The sequence below is a fragment of the Triticum urartu genome, chromosome 7A (genome assembly GCF_056163025.1).
Source record: "Triticum urartu cultivar PI428250 chromosome 7A, HENAU_Tu73, whole genome shotgun sequence".
Classification (NCBI taxonomy): Eukaryota; Viridiplantae; Streptophyta; class Magnoliopsida; order Poales; family Poaceae; genus Triticum; species Triticum urartu.
In genome coordinates this window covers 734,731,722-734,753,935 of record NC_141879.1, presented here as the reverse complement: position 1 = coordinate 734,753,935, position 22,214 = coordinate 734,731,722, and the positions used below count along the sequence as shown (strand labels likewise).

At 46.8% G+C, this 22,214-nt stretch overlaps 1 long non-coding RNA gene across 1 annotated transcript; it reads left to right on the top strand.

Moving 5' to 3' along the window:
* Nucleotides 1–1,653: 1,653 nt before the first annotated feature.
* LOC147962450 (uncharacterized) lies at nt 1,654–2,566 on the top strand. The gene is made up of 2 exons (XR_015612018.1): nt 1,654–2,115; nt 2,314–2,566. It is a non-coding gene; the product is annotated as an uncharacterized LOC147962450 (long non-coding RNA).
* Nucleotides 2,567–22,214: the final 19,648 nt, after the last annotated feature.

Below are 22,214 nucleotides of genomic sequence, written 5' to 3'. Positions count from 1 at the left end.
AAATACCTCATTACTGATGCACCATGGAAGACTCGTCCTCATCACCGATGTGTGGGCAGTCGTTGGTCAGCAGTTGAGGGTTACTGATTTTCTGATCTGTAGTAGTGGATTGTGTAAGGCTTCTATCAGTTCTGACTGGTGAAGAACCATGTGAGTTACACTAGTAAAATCTATCTTTCATGTGGAGCAGTGGCAACAGGCAAACCAACAGGAGGACATACAAGTCATGGCTCAGCTACAGGAACGATGGCATCTGTCAGAGCATGGGTGGATCTAGGGCAATGCTGACGGTGTATGTGCCAAGAATCAAGACAGAGGAGGAGGGGTGGTCTTGAGAGGCCATCCAAGGGAGTTCGTTGTAAGCTCATGCCGTTTTTACCCTCTCTAACTAAACCTACAATGGCGGAGTTACTAGCATGTCGCCATGTCCTTGCACTAGAGAAGGAAGTTGGAGTCTAGACGATTGTCTTGGAGATGGACTGCAAGATGGTGGTGACTGGTGAGCAAGCTCAACTCTGAAGGGAAGGACGGCTCACCCCATGGTCCAGCGGTTGACGATGTGAACGGCATGCTCTAAACTTTTATTGAGTCAAAGATCACTTTGGTTCGTAGAGAGGTGAATTGTATGGCGTGCATGTTAGCTAAGGAAGGTTGTCGGCATGAATTGTGAAAAACAAGGCTTAGTGTGCCTTCGGATTGTACTAGCGCCATTTTGAACTCTCGCACGGCCGAGAGCTCTGAATACAGTGGCGACCTTCTATCTAAAAAATGATTATTTACATTATATCTTTTTCCTTATCATTAAATCGAGTTTAAATTAGGAGCAAGGTGATTATCAACATATTTATTTTATTCAGTATCTATATCATAATGCATGGCTACAATAAGATGATATATTTTTCATTAAAAAATTGCTAATATTGTATTAATTGTTCTATATTAATTGACTAGGGAACTAAATCATGATTACTAATAGTACTCCCTCCGGAACAAATAATGCACTACCAAATACTACTATTAAGTATATATTTGTTTCTAGATATAAGAATATTACTATTAAATACTAGTATACCAAAGATATATTTAATAGTGTACCAAAGATATATCTAATATATAAGAATATTTAATACTAGTATACCGAAGATATTCTACAATTAAATACTACTACCTCCGTTCCAAAATATCAGAATATTACTATAAAATACTATTACTTCTGTTATAATATTAAGCAAAAGAGATAATATTATTTAGTGGTGATATATCTTTCTTCCTAATTAAATATAAGAATATTACTATTAAATAATAGTATCGCAAAGATTTATTTAATAGTATACCGAAGATATACAATAATTAAATACTATTACCTTGTTCCAAAATATAATAATATTAATATTTAATACTATCACCTCTATTCTTATATTTAGTAACAGAGTTAATAGTATTTAATAGTAGTATATCTTTGTTACTAAATATAAGAATATTACTATTAGATACTAGTATAGAAAATATATATTTAATATTATAGCAAAGATATCCCAAAAAACATAAGAATATTTAATAGAAACAATGATATGCTACTATTAAATACTAGTACTAAATAAATAAAATTTTACATGCACACGCGGTCCCCACCTTGCCCCATGCCTTCCTATTTCAGTTCATAAAAGGCAACACACACTTCTGCTCCTCGTGTCCTGCTCGCTCACATTCTTCTCATCCCGCTCTCCTCGACCAACTCCGCCCGTCTGCTCGACCGATCCACTGCGATGTCTAGCTCCCGGCGTCAATGCCATACCCACAACCAACCACGAGGAGCAGAGCCTCGCGGCCCCCGCCCCGCCCCTGCGGTCGCCGTGCCCAGGTAAAGGGAAGGTGCTTGCGCAATAGGCGCATGCGCCGGTGGTTCGCAAGCGCAAGTCCAAATCACGCCGGCAGAAATCCCAGCCCCTAGCGGCCACCAGAGAGGAGCTGGAATTCCAGGATTCCTAGGAAGGACCCTTGAAGGTACTTGCGCTCCAAGGGGCCCCAGGTACTGACGCTCTCTCTGACGGCAAGATGGTCAGCCGCGCTCGCGTCCCCACCACGCGTGCAATTGCTGTCTTCGGCGACAAGATGGTGAGCCGCACTCCTCCCCCCTCTCCTAGTAGTGATTGGAAGTTAACCAGTGCCTACTGATTTGGAGTTACTGACAATCTTTAATCTAGTTCTGTGAATTAGTACTAGTGCTTACTGAATTACCTGATGTGTATGTGCAAGAATTACGTGATGTGTATATATCCTTGGACTTTCTAATAGATGCGGTCTCATGTGCAGATGGATGGGAACAAGATGAAGCCGGTCCAAGGGGTCCCGCCCATGCGGCGGAGCGTGGCCGCTTCAAGATCGGTTGGTAAGTACTCCATACTGGTTTTTCTGTCAGTATCACGGCTGGTTTCTTTGTCATCATTAGATAATGATATTGGACTGAAGCTGGTTAGCTCTTTCCATGCTGGATTTTCAGCATCATTAGTATACTGATATTTGAATGAAGCTGGTTGGCTCTATCCATGCTGGATTTTTGACATCATTTGTATACTGATATTGGACTCAAGCTTGTTAGCTCTGTCCATGCTATGATTTTTGTCATCATTAGTATATTGATATATTGGACTAAAGTTGCACATGTTTTCTTTCCGTTAACGTTGGTCACACGATGCTACACGTCAGTCAGCCGATCGTGGCCACCTTACCCGCCTGATTTTAATGAAGTTCCACCTAGTTTGTTTTGTCAAAAACCACGTATACAAATGCGAGCTCCGGCACTATGTGTTGCAGCGTGGAAGACATATGAAGTGTTGTAAGAAACATGCAATGGCTAGAAATATCTCCGTACATTTTTTTGGCACGTTTTAGGTGTCAACAAAATTTGTTGGTTCACCAACCGTCTATCTGACACATGGAGCATTTGATCACACCACACGGGCACCAGAGAGAGTGGAACCCGTCTTCCTCCATAGCCTCCACAAAACCTGTGTATCCCCCACCACTCCCCCATCGTCACAACAGACTATTTCGTCAACCACTCACAACACCTGACATTGGTGCCCTAGAGCATCCTTAAAGTCGCCTGTGTATCCCGCAAGTGTTATTACATTGCACTAGCGAGGCTATGGAGGTAATTGATGGCACCACAACCCTCACCCCTTTCCACCTAGGTCGTGGTTTGTGGCATTGGTCGTCGGATAGAGCACACCCTGCGAGAACATGTGGTTGCACCACTAAGATCTATGCAACTTAGGAATTGTTGCGACAGCCACTGCAAAACTGGTAATGATGCGACAATCGCCCTGCAATACTGGCCGTAGTTGTAGCACACATGACAAGATGATTATAGCACCTGACGAGAGTATGTGTTTGCAGAACCATGAGCGAGCACTGTTGCAATGTTGTGTTTAGTATTGTAAGACCGACAAGCACTGTGCTTTTCACTAGCCAACCATGGCCACCATTGTGGCCTCCAAGTGTGTCTATTGCTGAGAAACATGGGTATATGTTGCGAACGGTGGGGAGAGGAGACGAGAGGAAGAACCAAGTTGGTGGTTGATTCGGCAATGATCTGTGAAAGAATTGACCGGTTCGTGGGTGGGCCTAACCTAGGAAGAGTTGGAAGATGCATGGGAATGATCCATCGGTTCAGGCGTATATATATTGTGGGTTTTCTCTGATTTGTTGCAGTTAATGAGTATGTGTTCTATATCTACCTTTTTTGTATAGACATGCTCGCATGTTGCGACGGTTTTATGAGGTTTCTAAAAAGAAAATGGAATTATATCCAACAGACTAGTTTCAGGAGGAAATGAGTCTGCTCGCTCTAGCGCCAGATGCCCCTCACTTGTATTCCTATCTCTTCACCATATCCAATCACTCTATTTCCACCATGCACACACCCACGGGGTTGTCATAACATTTTCTAAGTTGCATAGCTCGCAGTGGTGCAACCGCAGCTTCTGGCAGGGGGTGTTTTAGTCGATGACCAGTGCCACAAGCCACGAACCATGCGACAAAGGAGGAGTGTGGTCGCATCAACTACCTCGGTTGTAAGACAATGTTCCTCGCCGACGCGCTGTAATGTCCGTGTCTGAACATAGTCATCCAATATATCGATCTTTACGTCTTGACCATTTCGAGACTCCTCGTCATGTCCGTGATCATATCTGAGACTCCTAACTACCTTCGATACATCAAAACACAAAAACTCATAATACCGATCGTCACAGAAGTTTAAGCGTGCGAACCCTACGGGTTCGAGAACTATGCAGACATGATCGAGACATGTCTCTGGTCAATAACCAATAGCGAATCCTGAATGCTTTTATTGGTTCCTACATATTCTATGAAGATCTTTATCGGTCAAACCGCATAACAATATACGTTGTTCCCTTTGACATCGGTATGTTACTTGCCCGAGATTTGATCATTGGTATCTCAATACCTAGTTCAATCTCATTACCGACAAGTCTCTTTACTTGTTCCGTAATGCATCATCCTGCAACTAACTCTTTAGTCACATTGCTTGCAAGGCTTATAGTGATGTGCATTACCGAGAGGGCCCAGAGATACCTCTCCGACAATCGGAGTGACAAATCCTATTCTTGATCTATGCCAAATCCGCGAACACCATCGGAGACACCTGTAGAGCACCTTCATAATCACCCAGTTACGTTGTGACGTTTGGTAGCACACAAAGTGCTCCTCCGGTATTCGGGAGTTGCATAATCTCATCGTCATAGGAACATGTATAAGTCATGAAGAAAGCGATAGTAGTAAACTTAAACGATCAAGTGCTAATCTAATGAAATGGGTCAAGTCAATCACATCATTCTCCTAATGATGTGACCCCGTTGATCAAATGACAACTCATGTCTATGGCTAGGAAACTCAACCATCTTTGATCAATGAGCTAGTCAAGTAGAGGCATACTAGTGACACTATGTTTGTCTATGTATTCACGCATGTATTATGTTTCCGGTTAATACAATTATAGCACGAATAATAAACATTTATCATGATATAAGAAAATTAATAATAACTTTATTATTGCCTCTAGGGCATATTTCCTTCACGAGGAGACGTGAGGACGTGAATTTTCGGGACATGTGGCCACGCGATGTCGTAATCGCGAGCGTCCGTGAGCTCTTTGTGATTGCTACCTAAGAGCATCTCCAACAGCCGCCCAACACGCGGCGCGCTAAAAAGTAGTTTGCAGCGTGCCCATCGTCTGGAAAAGCGCGGCGGGCAGTGCTGGCTCCAGCAGCCGCGCTAAAATGCAGCGTGCGCTATCGCACGAACATTGTGTACATATTTTTAAATAAAAACAATACTAAATAAAATTCATCGATAAAAATGATACATAGATATTTTACATAGTTCCATTGCATAGATAGATAAAACTAGGGTGCAATGACATAAAAAAGTACTAGATAGTGCAACTAGATAGTGCAACTATAACCTACTCCCAGTCGCCATCATCATCATCATCATCATCACCATCCTCGCTGGTCTGGTCTGAGGTATCGAGCCACATGTCGTCCCAACGAGGATCATTAGCCGAAAAGATCGACCGCCCACTATTTTCAACGATATTGCACTGCGATAGCGCCAGGGCCTTCCGTCGACGCCTCTCCAACCGATCCGCGCGACGCTTTGCCGTCCTCTCCGCCCAGTAGGTTTGCTCGTTGCCGACGTCCTCCGAGTGGCGCCGGCGCCACTCCGCCATGCCGCGCTTGTCCTCCTCAGCGACGAGGAGGCGGCGCTGCCGTCGAGTGTGCTCCGCACAGTCTTGGTCCGTGATAAGACGAGGCGGAGGGGCGACGTCCTGCCACCTGCTGGCGCGTGTACACGTCTTGGAAGTTCATCTGCGTGCGTGGCCTGTCTAGGCGCCACGCCGCTGCGTCGTACGCGCGCGCTGCCTCGTGCGCAGTCTGGAAGGTGCCGAGGCCGAGCCGGACTTTGCCGGACCGGATCTCGACGTAGTACACCAGTAGAAAAAGGGGCTTTCGTTCGGGCCTGGCTAGCCCATTGGTCCCGGTTCGTGGCAGAACCGGGACCAATGGATGCATTCGTCCCTGTTCTTTAGCCCGGGGGGCCGGCCAGGGCCTCGTGGGCATTGGCCCCGGTTCGTATAGACCCCTTTGTCCCGGTTCTAGGCACGAACCAGGACCAATGGGCCTCGCTCCTGGCCTACAAACATTGGTCCCGGTTCTTGGCTCGAACCGGGATAGAAGGCTGGGCTTTAGTCCCGGTTCCAGCCACGAACCGGGACAAATGAGATGCCTATATATACCCCATCGCCAGCGAGCAGAGCACTCCACAATGCTCTGATTTTTGCTGGCCGGCGAGGAAGGGCATTTGGGTGTTCTAGCTCACCTCTTATGCATGTAAGGTGTTCGATGAAATGCTCGAGCCACAATAGTTAAGCTTTCTCCTCTCGAAGCTCGACCTCCGAGCTCCATTTTTACGAGATTTGTCTAGGTTTAGCGGTCTGTCACGCCCCATCCTCGTCCTCACCGCCGTCGATCGCCCACGCCGATCTCGTCGCCGGCACCACCATGATGAGCCTCTTGTTCTTATCTTCTTTATGAAAGATGAAAAATCTTACTTTAGATAGATACTTGTCTAATTTTCTTAATTTTGACACACATAATTATGTATAATGCACGTAGATGAACCGGCAATGGATGTACGTTGACAGACACACCTCCGAGTACATTAAGGGCGTGCATAAATTTCTCAAAGTGGCTGAGGCAAACAAGCAGAATGGTTTTATGTGTTGTCCATGCCCTGATTGTTGGAATACGAGGTCTTACTCTAACAAGAAAATCCTTCACACCCAACTGCTTTATAAGGGTTTCATGCCACACTATAATGTTTGGATGAAGCACGGAGAAATAAGGGTTATGATGGAAGACAATGAAGAAGAAGAGGACGATGACAACTACGTGCCCCTTGAATACAGTGATGATGCAACGGGGGAAGCTGAAGATCAAGAGGAAGCTGAAGATTAAGAGGAACCAGACGATGTGCCCGATGATGATCTCCGCCGGTTCATTGTTGATGCAAGGGAAAAGTGCGAAAGCGAAAAGAAGAAGCTGAAGTTCGATCGCATGTTAGAGGATCAAAAAAAGGCTTGTGCCCCAATTGCGAAGATGGCAACACAAAGCTTGGTACCGTACTGGAATTGCTGCAGTGGAAGGCAGAGAATGCTCTATGTGACAAAGGATTTGAGAAGCTACTGAAAATATTGAAGAAGAAGCTTCCAAAGGATAACGAATTGCCTGACAGTACGTACGCAGCAAAGAAGGTCGTATACCCTATAGGATTGGAGGTGGAGAAGATACATGCATGCCCTAATGACTGCATCCTCTACCGTGGTGCATACAAGGATTTAAACGCATGCCCGGTATGCGGTGCATTGCGGTATAAGATCAGATGAGATGACCCTGATGATGTTGAGGGCGAGCCCCGCAGGAAGAGGGTTCCTGCGAAGGTGATGTGATATGCTCCTATAATACCACGGTTGAAACGACTATTCAGAAACAAAGAGCATGCCAAGTTGATGCGATGGCACAGTGAGGACCGTAAGAAACACGGGAAGTTGAGAGCACCTGTTGACGGCTCGCAGTGAAGAAAAATCGAGAGAAAGTACTGAGCTCAGTTTGCAAGTGACCCAAGGAACGCATGGTTTTCTTTAAGCGCGGATGGCATTAATCCTTTTGGGGAGCAGAGCAGCAATCACAGCACCTGGCCCGTGACTCTATGTATGTAATAACCTTCCACCTTGGATGTGCATGAAGCGGAAGTTCATTATGATGCCAATTCTCATCCAAGGCCCTAAGCAACCTGGCAACGACATTGATGTGTACCTAAGTCCATTAGTTGAAGAACTTTTACAGCTGTGGAATGGAAACAGTGTACGTGCGTGGGATGAGCACAAATAGCAGGTATTTAACCTGCACGTGTTGCTGTTTGTAACCATCAACGATTGGCCCGCTCTCAGTAACCTTTCTGGACAGACAAAAAAGGGATACCACGCATGCACGCACTGTTTAGCTGACACCGAAAGTATATACCTGGACAGATGCAGGAAGAATGTGTACCTGGGCCATCGTCGATTTCTCCCGACCAACCATCAATGTTGAAAGAAAGGCAAGCATTTCAAAGGCGAGGCAGATCACCGGAAGAAGCCTGCCATGCGTACCGGTGATCACGTACTTGATATGGTCTCTGATTTACACATAATATTTGGAAAGGGTCCCGGCGGACTAGCTGCTCCGAATGACGCTGAGGGACGCGCACCCATGTGGAAGAAGAAATCTATATTTTGGGACCTACCCTACTGGAAAGAGCTAGAGGTACGCTCTTCAATCGACATGATGCACATGGCGAAGAACCTTTGCGTGAATCTGTTAGGCTTCTTATGCATGTATGGGAAGACAAAAGATACACCCGAGGCACGGGAGGACCTGCAACGTTTGCATGAAAAAGACGACATGCCTCCAAAGCAGTATGAAGGTCCTGCCAGCTACGCTCTTACCAAAGAAGAGAAGGAAATCTTTTTTGAATGCCTGCTCAGTATGAAGGTCCTTACTGGCTTCTCATCGAATATAAAGGGAATAATAAATATTCCAAAGAAAAAGTTCCAGAACCTAAAGTCTCATGACTGCCACGTGATTATGATGCAACTGCTTCCGGTTGGATTGAGGGGGCTTCTACCGGAAAACATCCGATTAGCCATTGTGAAGCTATGTGCATTCCTCAATGCAATCTTTCAGAAGGTGATTGATCCAGAAATCATACCAAGGCTAAGTAGTGATGTGGCGCAATGTCTTGTCAGTTTCGAGCTGGTGTTCCCACCATCCTTCTTCAATATCATGACGCACTTCCTACTTTATCTAGTCGACGAGATTGTCATTCGGGGCCCCGTATTTCTACACAATATGTTCCCCTTTGAGAGGTTCATGGGAGTCCTAAAGAAATATGTCTGTAACTGTGCAAGGCCAGAAGGAAGCATCTCCATGGGCCATCAAACAGAGGATGTCATTGGGTTTTGTGTTGACTTCATTCCTGGCCTTAAGAAGATCGGTCTCCCTAAATCGCGGTATGATGGGACACTGACTGGAAAAGGCACGCTAGGAGTGGACTCAATAATATGCAGGGACGGGCATTCTTGGTCTCAAGCACACTACACAATTCTACAGAACTCTACCTTGGTGACCCCATATGTCGATGAACACAAGAACAGTCTGCGCTCCAAACACCCGGAGCAGTGTGACGACTGGATTACATGTGAACACATCAGGACTTTCAGCAGTTGGTTGGAAACACGTGTCAGAGGTGACAACACTGTTTTTGATGAGTTGTACTCGTTGTCCAGGGGACCATCTTCGACCGTATTGACTTACAAAGGATACGAGATAAATGGGAATACATTTTACACGATCGACCAAGATCAAAAGAGCACCAATCAAAATAGCGGTGTCCGCTTTGATGCAGCAACCGAGAGGGGAAATGACACATATTATGGTTACATAGTGGACATATGGGAACTTGACTACGGACATGATTTTAAGGTCCATTTGTTTAAGTGCAAATGGGTCAATCTATCAGGAGGCGGGTGAAGTAAATATGCCCTAGAGGCAATAATAAAGTTATTATTTATTTCCTTATTTCATGATAAATGTTTATTATTCATGCTAGAATTGTATTAACCAGAAACATAATACATGTGTGAATACATAGACAAACAGAGTGTCACTAGTATGCCTCTACTTGACTAGCTCGTTAATCAAAGATGGTTATGTTTCCTAACCATGGACAAAGAGTTGTTATTTGATTAACGGGATCACATCATTAGATGAATGATCTGATTGACATGACCCATTCCATTAGCTTAGCACCCGATCGTTTAGTATGTTGCTATTGCTTTCTTCATGACTTATACATGTTCCTATGACTATGAGATTATGCAACTCCCGTTTGCTGGAGGAACACTTTGTGTGCTACCAAACGTCACAAGTAACTGGGTGATTATAAAGGAGCTCTACAGGTGTCTCCAAAGGTACATGTTGGGTTGGCGTATTTCGAGATTAGGATTTGGCACTCCGATTGTCGGAGAGGTATCTCTGGGCCCTCTCGGTAATGCACATCACTTAAAGCCTTGCAAGCATTGCAACTAATGAGTTAGTTGCGGGATGATGTATTACGGAACGAGTAAAGAGACTTGCCTGTAACGAGATTGAACTAGGTATTGGATACCGACGATCGAATCTCGGGCAAGTAACATACCGATGACAAAGGGAACAACGTGTTGTTATGCGGTCTGACTGATAAAGATCTTCGTAGAATATGTAGGAGCCAATATGGGCATCCAGGTCCCGCTATTGGTTATTGACCGGAGACGTGTCTCGGTCATGTCTACATTGCTCTCGAACCGTAGGGTCCGCACATTTAACGTTACGATGACAGTTATATTATGAGTTTATGAGTTTTGATGTACCGAAGGAGTTCGGAGTCCCGGATGAAATCGGGGACATGAAGAGGAGTCTCGAAATGGTCGAGACGTAAAGATCGATATATTGGACGACTATATTCGGACATCGGAAAGGTTCTGAGTGGTTCGGGTATTTTTCGGAGTACTGGGGAGTTACGGGAATAATGGGGAAAAGTATTGGGCCTTATTCACTACTGGAATCAGCTACTTTGCCATCTGCCAGCTCTTTTCCGTCAGCTAGCGGACGGCAAAGAAGCTCTTTGCCATCAGCTACCTGAAAGCAGACGGCAAAGAGGGAGGGGGACCCACTGAGGAGCTGGTTAAAAAAAATTAACGGCCCCCCTCTTTGCCGTCCGCTAGCGGACGGCAAAGCGCACATTAGCGGACGGCAAAGGTGGCGGACGGCAAAGATTAAACCTATCTAGCTAACGGCCGGCGCGCCCCACCCCCCCTCTCTCTCTGTTTCCCTCCCACACACGCGCGCCGCCGCCCCCACCACTCGCCGCCGCCTGGTCGCACCACCGCCCCGCCGCCCCACCGTCCCCCCGCCCCGTCGCCCCACCGCCCCGTCGCCCCGGCCCCCCGCCCCGTCTCGGCGCCGCCGCGCCCAGGCCCCCCGGCGACCCGCCCCCCCCCCCCCCGCGCCCCACCACCCCGGGGGCCGTCGCTCCACCGACCGCCCGCCCCGTCGCCCCCACCGCGCCCCGCCCCCCCCCCCCCCCCCGCGCCCCACCGCCCTGGGACCGGCGCCGCTGCCCCAGGCCACCCCGCCCCCCTCCTCCACCGGCCACCTCCTCCACCGGCCCAGGTGAGCTCTACCTCTCCTTTTTTTCTTCTGTTTTTTTAGTTTTAGGTTTATGTTTAGTTTAGATTTAGTTTTAGTTTTAGTTTTAGGTTTAGTTTTAGGTTTAAGTTTAGTTTTAGTTTAGTTTTAGGTTTAGATTTAGTTTTTTCCTTTTTTTTCTTCTGTTTTTTTAGTTCTAGGTATATGTTTAGATTAGATTTAGGTTTAGTTTTAGGTTTAGTTCAGTTTTAGGAAAGAAAAAGAAGAAGAGGTAAAAACAGGAGAGGAGGAGAAGAAGAAGAGGAAAAAGGAAAGGAAGAAGAAGAAGAGGAGGAGGAGAAGAAAAAAGAAGAAGAGGAAGAAGAAGAAGAAGAAAAAAACAGGAGAGAAGGAGAAGAAGAAGAGGAAAAGGAAAGGAAGAAGAAGAGGAGGAGGAGGAGAAGAAAAAAGAAGAAGAGGAAGAAGAAGAAGAAAAAAACAGTAGAGGAGGAGAAGAAGAAGAGGAAAAAGGAAAGGAAGAAGAAGAAGAGGAGGAGGAGAAGAAAAAAGAAGAAGAGGAAGAAGAAGAAGAAAAAAATAGGAGAGGAGGAGAAGAAGAAGAGGAAAAAGGAAAGGAGGAAGAAGAAGAAGAAGAAGAAGAAGAAGAAGGAAAAAAAGGAAGAAAAGGAAGAAGAGGAAGAAGAAGAAAAGGAAAAAAGACCCCGACCCGGCACCCCGACCCCGAGACCCCGACCCCGACACCCCGACCCCGACCCCGACCCCGACCCCAACACCCCGACCCCGACACCCCGACCCCGACACCCCGACCCCCCGAGCCTGACCCGACACCCCGACCCCGAGCCTGACCCGACACCCTGACCCCGACACCACACCCCAAACCCGAAACAACACCCCGACACTGACACGGCACTACCCCGACATCGACACGACACCCCGACCCCGAAACAGCACCCCGACCCCGACACGGCACCACGACACCGACAGGACACCCCGACCACCGACACCTCCCGAAAAGGTGTTCTTTGGCCTTCCAGAGGCCGACGGGGTCATATATTGGTGAATTATTAGTTAGGTCATATATTTTTCGATTTTGTTATGAAAAACATCATATATAATTGTGTTGATCGTGTAGTTTTAAATGTGAAGTTGTTTCATCGCTGCGAGGTTTGGTGTTCGACGACCTCGCCGTGCGTTTGACGAGCTCTGCCCCTTCGTTCGTGGGTGAGCACAAATGACAAGTCCTCCTCCCCCATTAATTATTTGATCTATTCCGATGAAACTTGATAGCTAGCTATATATGTGTCTTGAATCATCAGTATGCGTAACCAATATGTGTCTCCCGTTCGAAAGCGTCATAGTTATAAATATGCATGCATTTGCATATTTATAACCTTGATTCTTTCGAATTGTCCAACGCTATCCATGGACAGCCCGAGTATGTGTAGATTGGGTTCGTTTTCCCATATGCTTTGCTCCGGATCCGATGCATATATTTCGTCAGTGCCTCCCCTGTTGTTCTCCGGGTACACATCCTCTCTGTTTATTGCAGAGACGTGTATCAGGAGAACAGCGGGGAGGTGCTGCCGAAATTTTGCGTCAGATCCGGAGCATAGCATGGGAAAATGAACCCAATCTACACATACACGGGTGGGATTAGGACCTATCATTACCTATTAGAGTGTAGGTTGCATGGACGTAATAAAATTGACAAAGTAGATCAACTGATGAATATATACATGATGAATTACATATATAATTGTTGTGTGCCCAGTAGCTCTGAAAGTCAAGATGAGTGACCGTGCGTGGATGTATACCGGTCACACTGGTCAGAACAAATGGAGCGCTGAATGGTTCACAAAAACTAAGGGGTTTATGCAAGCCGCATTTGCAAATGGCCAAAAGAAAACCTGGTGCCCCTGTTTTCGGTGCGGCAATTGGGAAAAGAAGACAGAGGCTAAAATGGGCAAACACCTGCAAAAGAGTGGTTTTACGCCCGATTATACGGTGTGGACATTTCATGGTGAGTCTGCCCAACGTGACCGAGCTGAGGTGGATCGTCGTCGCACCGACGAGCATGGTACCGGGATGGAAATCATGGTGCAAGGCTATGATGATGCTCGGGATTCGGACGAGGAGATGGAGGAATCTGCAAAGGCCTTCAATGAAATGTTGGAGTCTTCGAAACGTCCGCTCCACGAGCACACTGAGCTTTGTCAGTTGGATGCCATCTCACAAGTAATGGCTCTGAAGGCTCGGTTCAACTTGGGCAGAGGATGCTATGACACAATTATGACAGTATTTGGACGCTTTCTACCCAAAGGCCATGTAATGCCTGCAAACCTGTACCAGTCGGACAAAATCCTCCGTGCACTGAAGATGCCCTATGAGAAGATACATGCCTGTGAGAAAGGATGTGCCTTATTTAGGCTTGACTATGCGGACTTGAACTATTGTCCCATTTGCAAGTCTTCCAGGTATATTGTGGTAGACAACGGTATGGGTGAGAAGACACAGACCAAAATCCCCATTAGTGTTCTTCGGTATATGCCAATCGTACCAAGACTTCAACGTCTTTTCATGGTCGAAGGGACGGCCAGACAGATGACATGGCACAAAACAGGCAAAAGAACCGAACTAGATGCAGATGGGAATCTGATGATGGTACACACATCGGATGGTGTTGCGTGGAAAAAGTTTGATGAATTACATGCTGACAAAGCGGCAGATCCGAGGCATCCTCGAGTCGGCATCAGCACGGATGGGTTCAGTGTGTTTGGTATGACGGCAGCCCAATACAGTTGTTGGCCTGTATTTGTCTTTCCACTCAATCTCCCCCCCCGGACAGATTATGCAAAGAAAGAACATTTTCCTGACGTTGATAATTCCAGGACCCAACTATCCAGGAAAAAATATGAATGCGTACATGCAGCCGCTTAAGGACGAATTGCAAGAAGCCTGGGATAATGGGTTCAAGACATGCGACGCCTTTAGCAAACGGAACTTCATAATGCGTGTCTGGTACATCTACTCGACGCATGACTTGCCGGCGTATGCGCTATTCGTTGGCTGGTGTGTGCATGGAAGGTTCCCGTGCCCCACATGCAAGGGAGCTCTGGAGTTTCGTTGGCTTCAGGCCGGTCGCAAGTTTTCTTGCTTCGACATGCATAGACAGTTCCTGGATCCTCGCCATAAGTTCAGGAAAGACAAGAAGAACTTCATCAGGGCTAGAGTTGTCAAAAACTCTGCACCACCTGCATTGACAGGCCAACAGACCCTGGATCAGTTAAACGCTCTCGAGCCAGATCCACAACGTCCAGGGTACTTCAAGGGGTATAATACTAAGCACGTGTGGACTCACAAAACATGCTTATGGGATCTACCTTACATCAAAGACCTCCTTTGCCCACACAACATCGACGTGATGCACACTGAGAAGAATATCGCCGAGGCACTTTTTGGTACATTGTTCGGCATGGATGGGAAGTCAAAGGATAATACTAAGGCTAGAGTCGATCTGGAGGCGCTATGTGATAGGCCGTTACAAAACATGAAAGAACCGAAAGGAAAGCAGAACTGGACGAAGCCAAAGGCATGGTTCAATCTTGGAAGGCCAGCTATGAGGGATATTCTCTTGTGGGTGCAACAGCAGTTGATGTTCCCCGATGGGTATGCAGCGAATCTAAAGAGGGGAGCGAATCTTGATAAACTGAAGATATTTGGTCTCAAGAGTCATGATTGGCACATATGGATTGGGCGGGTAATGCCGGTGATGTTGCGTGGCTTCATCCCTGAGGATGAATGGCTAGTACTGGCAGAACTCAGCTATTTCTTCCGTGTTCTTTGTGCGAAGGAACTATTGCCAGGCGTGCTAGAAGAAATGGAAGAGTTGGCGCCGGAGTTGATCTGCAAGTTAGAGAAGATCTTTCCACCGGGCTTCTTTAATCCAATGCAGCATTTGATTTTGCATCTCCCGACCGAGGCAAGATTGGGGGGCCCGTGCAAAATCGTTGGTGCTACCCAACTAAGAGGATGCAGAAGACGCTTCGAGAAAAATGTAAAAATAAACGTAGAATTGAAGCATCGATGGCTGAGGCATTCATCACAGAGGAGGCGGCAAACTTCGTAACAGCGCACTACGAAGCCAAAAATCGTCATTTGCATAATCCGAAGCCTCGGTACAATGCTGACAAGCCTAAAAAGGGTGGATCCTACCTCAGCCTATTCAAAGGGAATCTCGCACCAGCTAGTGTTTCACATCCAGTATCTTTGGATAACAAAGAATGGCGGACCATTTCGTTGTATATCTTCAACAACCTGATAGAAGTGCGGCCGTACATCGAGTAAGTTATCGGTACATTGTTTCGCAACTTCTATTTCCTTTGAACTACTCTTATTCCTGGATATGTCATACAGTCGATACGTCGCCATATTCTCGTATGGAGCGGAGATCCAAAAGGATTCCGTCGAAGAGTATGAGCTTCTCGCAAAGCAAGGAGGTGGCTATCCCGGTTTCATCTCTTGGTTCAAACAAACGGTAATTTCTATTAGACAATTTCATTTCATTCGCTAATTTGTGCATAATGCAACAATCCTTTCATATTAAACTTGTGGGCTAATTCAGAGTCTATGGACGCCGAATTGAGACAAGTCGCTAATGGTTTTGACTATAAGGTCCGTTCATTTGACAAGTACGACATCAACGGGTATCGCTTTCGTACCTATGGCAAAGAGCTATCTATGGCCGACCAAAAGTCTACAAATTGTTGTGTATCTGCTATCGGCGAAGGAGGTACCGAGTATTATGGGAGAGTTGAAGCAATTTATGAACTTCTGTTCTATGGTGAAAACCCACCGAATGTCGTAGTCTTGAAATGTTATTGGTTTCAGCCGAAGGAGACTAGAAGGACTCATGAACATATAGGGCTAGTTGAAATCAACCAAAGCACTCATTTAGATGTTCCTGATGTCTATATTATGGCTTAACAGGCGACCCAAGTATTCTATCTACCGTGGGCCTGCCAAACTAATCCAAATCTGAAAGGTTGGGATGTCGTTTATGAAGTGCCTCCACGTGCTAGACTTTCTCCCCCAAAGGAAGAGGATTATGAACCTCACATTAACCCAGACACATATGAAGGAGAATTCTTCCAAGAGACACGTCTTTCCAAAAAGCGTTTCAAGAACTGCTATACTTCACCCCAAAACATTGAAGTAGACAGCGACAATGAATCCGACATCACCCCAGAGGAGGAACAAGAAGAGCCGGAACAAGAAGAGGTTACTGCTGCGGATGACCTGTAAATGCTTGACCGATTACGTCAAGGTGGCCTTGCACATGTTGATGCCAATGAACCCTATGAGCCCATCATTGATTATAGTGATGATGATGATTATGCATTTATTGATGATACTGATCAAGATTATTAGTAGTGTCAGGTATTCAATTTTTTTATGTTGTACTTGATGATGATACACTTAAGTGATATACATATTATTATTCATGTCGGTACTTTTTTTATGTTGTACTAATTTCGTTTATTCTTTGTCATGGCAGGTGTTGAAAGATGGTGGGCGCTGGTCGGGAGCGCGCCGAGGCCCCTTCTTCGTCGGCGCGTGGTGCGAGGTCTTCCATTCCACACGCACCTCTCCGCCGAGCGTTGCTGGACAGTATGGCGACACCGCCGGGCCCTTCTTCATTGACCGCGGTGCCCAGCAGGGGACGAGGTAAGAAGAAGAGAGGAGCTGGAGCACGTGGTCGCGGGAGAGGACGTACGGTGACTGCTAGGGCGCCTTCCTCGCCGCCACCCCCAGCTGCTTCACCCAAGCACGTGACTGCTAGGGTGGACTCGTCTGAGGAGGAGGCTGCACGAACTCTGGTCCACGAGCCTCCGGTCCACGAGTCTTCGGCCCACGAGCCTCGGGTCGACGGGCCTTCGGCCCACGAGACCCCGGAGGAGCACACGTCTGGATGGGGTACCTGGTCGGGTCAGCCTGAGCATGGCGGGGAGCCGAGTGGCCATGTTGATGATGGCGGGGAGCCGACTGATGAGGAGGGGGAGGAGGGGGGCAACGTCTACCAGTGTGGTGCTACACGGCTCCCGTCCGTGCCGGTGACCAGCAAGCAGAGGTGGTTGATTTTCCCTGATGGGGAGAGGTACGTAAGTGCATTTAATATTTTTGTACCTTCTGCATTCACGTTTCTTCAAATAACTAATGCGTTGGCCTTGTCATGCTGCAGGGGTTGGGACCACCATCATAGTGTCCGCCGGCCCAACTCCGTCCTTGCAGTTCTTTGCCGGAAAAACTTCCCGGGGTTTGTCATGTTGCCTGGTGAGGGTTGGCTTCCAGAGCTTGGATTGAGCTGGGAGCACTACGTGGCTGCCCCGGCCCCGCCGGATGAGATTATCGACGGTGTCGTGTGCGACACGAGGGCAGACATGGTGATCAAAAAGTTCTGGGTAATTTCTCCTTTACACATTTAAAAATCTTCAACTAGCTAGTTATTAATTGTACTAATCAATATTGTCTCATTTGATTGCAGACATTCTACAAGTGTGAGGAGGGATACGAGGAGGACGCGGCACATCTTATCGAGAACGTCTGCAAGCGCCTACTCCAGAACTTACGGCACGAGGCTTGGGTGCAGGCTGTTCGAGACTACTACGCCTTGCGTGGTATCAAGAAGACCAAGCTGGCGTGCCGCGATAAGTTCCTGAGTAAGGAGCAGTACATGAAGGTAATTCTTAAGGCCTTCTCTACTTAAGTTCCTTCATTTAGTAATTCTTAGCCGTAGCGCTCAAGTTTCTATTTGCTAACTTAGGCGCCTCTGAGATGGTGTGCGGATCGGATGGATTGTTGGGAGGTGTTGGTCGATGAGTGGTGCTCAAAACAATGGCTAGCCCTCCACAACGAGGCCAAGGACAAACGTGCCCAAATGGAAGGTGTGCCACACCATCAAGGCAACTCCAACTTATATCAGTTCGGGCGCAATTGGGTATGTGGTTTGCTTCATGATTCATGTAATTCATTCATCATGCTAGCTTGAGCCCTTTAATTACTAATTTTCATTGTTTCTCTCTTTCAGGCATGCTACAATAAGGCAGATAAGGTGCCAGAGGTGTACGACCTGTATGCCATGGCCCACACTGCCTCTTTCAAGAAAGTCAAGGCTTTCTCTCAGTCTGACCTCGATGATGCAAACAACTTCACCAACATCTCCTCCCACAACAAGCTCGTGAGATATAAAGATGAGGGGAAGGCAAGGAAAGGGGAGGACTTTAACCCGAGCCAGGGTCCCATTGATCTAGAGCTGGTGATGATATTTGGTGGCAGGAGGTCCCATGGCTCCATAGCCATTGGAGATGGACTTATCCGTTGTCCTAGCACTCTCCTGGAGATCAAGGCGCGCCAGTCGAGCTCCGCTCCTGAGATAAGGCCTTGTGAACGGCCAGTGCAACTCGCCATCAAGGTTAGTGATACGTACTCAGTTATCTTTCTCCATTACATTGTGTGCGCTTCCATTAATGATTACAAATGGTCATGTGAGTGGTGTTGCAGGCTGCTATACAGAGTGAGAGGGATAGAACGGACAAACTTCGGGCGGCGGCGGCGGAGAGGCAGCGGGAGTTGGAGGAGAGGACTACAAAGATGATGGAGGAGGAGAGGGAACGGAATGACATGCAGGCAAGGGCCATGTACGAGCTCCTTGTGGTAAGTTTCTTCTGCAGATTAGCCAAAACATTCATGTAGTGTTTGTCTCATTACTAACTAGTATGACTGAGTCGTCAAAACCAAATGTGCAGTCTGTGTGCGAGAAGACAGGTCAGACCGCTCCGCCGATGCCAGTGATTGCTCCTGGGACCACTGTGAGTTTTATTTGAATGGACATTACTTGCTAGTCTTAACATTTGAGTGTCATCATGCTAACAAGACATTGGAAATGATCTTTGGTGCAGCGTAACTCCAGACAAGCATCGCACGATCCTTCTCCATCTACCGACACGAGCCACCCCGCTCCTACACTCCTGGATCTTGGTAAGTTTATCTAGTGTTTTGCTTAACACATGCATAAAGACCTAGACTTAGCTTTATTTCCTCCAATGCTTACCATAATGACCTAGACTTAGCTTCTTCTCCTCCAAAATGACTTAATAAGCTTACTGACCTCCAAAACCATCCATTTTACCTAAGTTAGCTCTAAAACGATCTGTACTTAGCTTACTTATGTCAAAAATTGCATAATTAGCTTAGTTAGCTCATAGACGATCCATTTTACCTAAGTTAGCTCTAAAATGACCCATTTTACCTAGGTTAGCTTATAAATGATCCAGTTCATCCAAGTTAGCTCAAAAATGACCCATTTTACCTAGATTAGCTCCTAAATGATCCATTTTACCTACGTTAGCTTTAAAATGACCCATTTCACCTAGGTTAACTCCAAAATGACCCATCTTACCTAGGTTATCTCATAAACGATCCATTTCAACTAATTTAGCTCATAAACGATCCATTTCACCAAGTTAGCTAAAAAACGATCCATTTCACCTAAATTAGCTCTTAAATGATCCATTTCACCTAAGTTAGCTCAAAAAGATCCATTTCAACTAAATTAGCTCATAAATGATCCATTTCACCTAAGTTAGCTCAAAAACGATCCATTTCAACTAAGTTAGCTCATAAATGATCCATTTCACCTAAGTTAGCTAAAAAACGATCCATTTCACCTTAGTTACCTCAAAAACGATCCATTTGACCTTAGTTAGCTCATAAACGACCCATTTCAACTAAGTTAGCTCATAAATGATCCATTTCACCTTAGCTAGCTCATAAACGACCCATTTCAACTTACTTAGCTCATATATGATCCATTTCACGTAAGTTAGCTCATAAATGACATACTCTTCTTGTTCTAGTCTTCTTCTTGTTCTACTCTTCTTGTTCTAGTCTTCTTCTTGTTCTACTCTTCTTCTTGTTCTACTCTTCTTGTTGTAACTTTCTTATTTTTCATTTTGCAGATTTCATTCACTTGACGAAAGCTTGCATAGATGGAGTGCTCCTTATCCATTTCTCTGTTTCTTTTGCATCGTTGAACTATGCATGTATCGTTGGATGAAACTATTGTAATATATATGGTTGGATGCCTCTATGTTGAACTTGTTATGTATGATGGAACTATGCATGTAATATATATGGTTGGATGATGAAGTTATGTGTTGGATATCTTATATGTTTGCTCTGTAATGGCCTTTTGAAATATATCTATATATGTCATATATATTTGTGATGAAAATTGTTGGATTTAATAAAAAACAGATAAAAGAGCCAATATGCAGGCTCTTTGCCGTCTGCCACCGACGGCAACGGGCTCTTTGCCGTCTGCCGCGGACGGCAAAGAAGACACGTGGCATCCAGCTGTGCTTCCTGGGAGCTGACCCATTTGGTCAGTTTGCCTACAGTGGCAGACGGCAAAGACTTTTCCATCAGTGGCAGACGGCAAAGAACCTGCACTTTGCCATCAGTGGCAGATGGCAAAGAACCTGCCATGTAGTGACGTGTAGATGACATCATACGGCGGACGGCAAAGACACTAGAAATTTTGCCGTCAGCGGCGGACGGCAAAGGCCTGCCGTTAGCCACTTAACGGACTGACAGCGCAATTATTGTCGTCCGCTCTCTTTGCCGTCCACCGCAGACGGCAAAGGGCCTTTGCCGTCAGCCGCCAGGAAGCAGACGGCAAAGTAGCTGTTTACCGTAGCCTACTTTGCCGGAGCCTTTTGCCGTCCGCGGCTGATGGCAAAGGCCTTTGCTGTCCGCCGTTCATGCCTTTGCCGTCCGCCGTGGCAGACGGCAAAATAGCTGATTCCTGTAGTGATTGGGCCATACGGGAAAGAGAGAGGGGCTGCCTAGGGCAGGCCGCGCGCCCCCCCAAGGCCTAGTCCGAATTGGACTAGGGGGAGGGGCTGCGCCCCCTCCTTCCTTCCCTTCTCCTTTCCCCTTCCTTGTATCCTACTCCTACTACATGGAAGGAATCCTAGTTGGACTTGGAAAAGGGGAATCCTACTCCCGGTGGGAGTAGGACTCCCTAGGGCGCGCCATAGAGAGGGCCGGCCCTCCCCTCCTCCACTCCTTTATATACGGGGGCAGGGGGCACCCCATAGACACAATTTGATCTTCGTGATCGTTCCTTAGCTGTGTGCGGTGCCCCCCTCCACCATATTCCACCTCGGTATTATTGTAGCGGTGCTTAGGCGAAGCCCTGCGACAGTTGAACATCAAGATCGTCACCACGCCGTCGTGCTAACGGAACTCCTCCACGATGCTTTGCTGGATCGGAGCCCGGGGAGCGTCATCGAGCTAAACGTGTGCCAAGAACTCGGAGGTGCCGGAGTAACGGTGCTTGGATCGGTTGGACCGGGAAGACGTACGACTACTTCCTCTACGTTGCGTCAACGCTTCCGCTTCGGACTACGAGGGTACGTAGACAACACTCTCCCCTCTCGTTGCTATGCATCACCATGATCTTGCGTGTGCGTAGGAAATTTTTTGAAATTACTACGTTCCCCAACAGTGGCATCCGAGCCAGGTTTTATGCGTTGATGTAATATGCACGAGTAGAACACAAGTGAGTTGTGGGCGATATAAGTCATACTGCTTACCAGCATGTCACACTTTGGTTCGGCGGTATTGTTGGATGAAGCGGCCTGGACCGACATTACGCGTATGCTTACGCGAGACTGGTTCTACCGACGTGCTTTGCACACAGGTGGCTGGCGGGTGTCAGTTTCTCCAACTTTAGTTGAACCGAGTGTGGCTATGCCCGGTCCTTGCGAAGGTTAAAACAGCACCAACTTGACAAACTATCGTTGTGGTTTTTGATGCGTAGGTAAGAACGGTTCTTGCTAA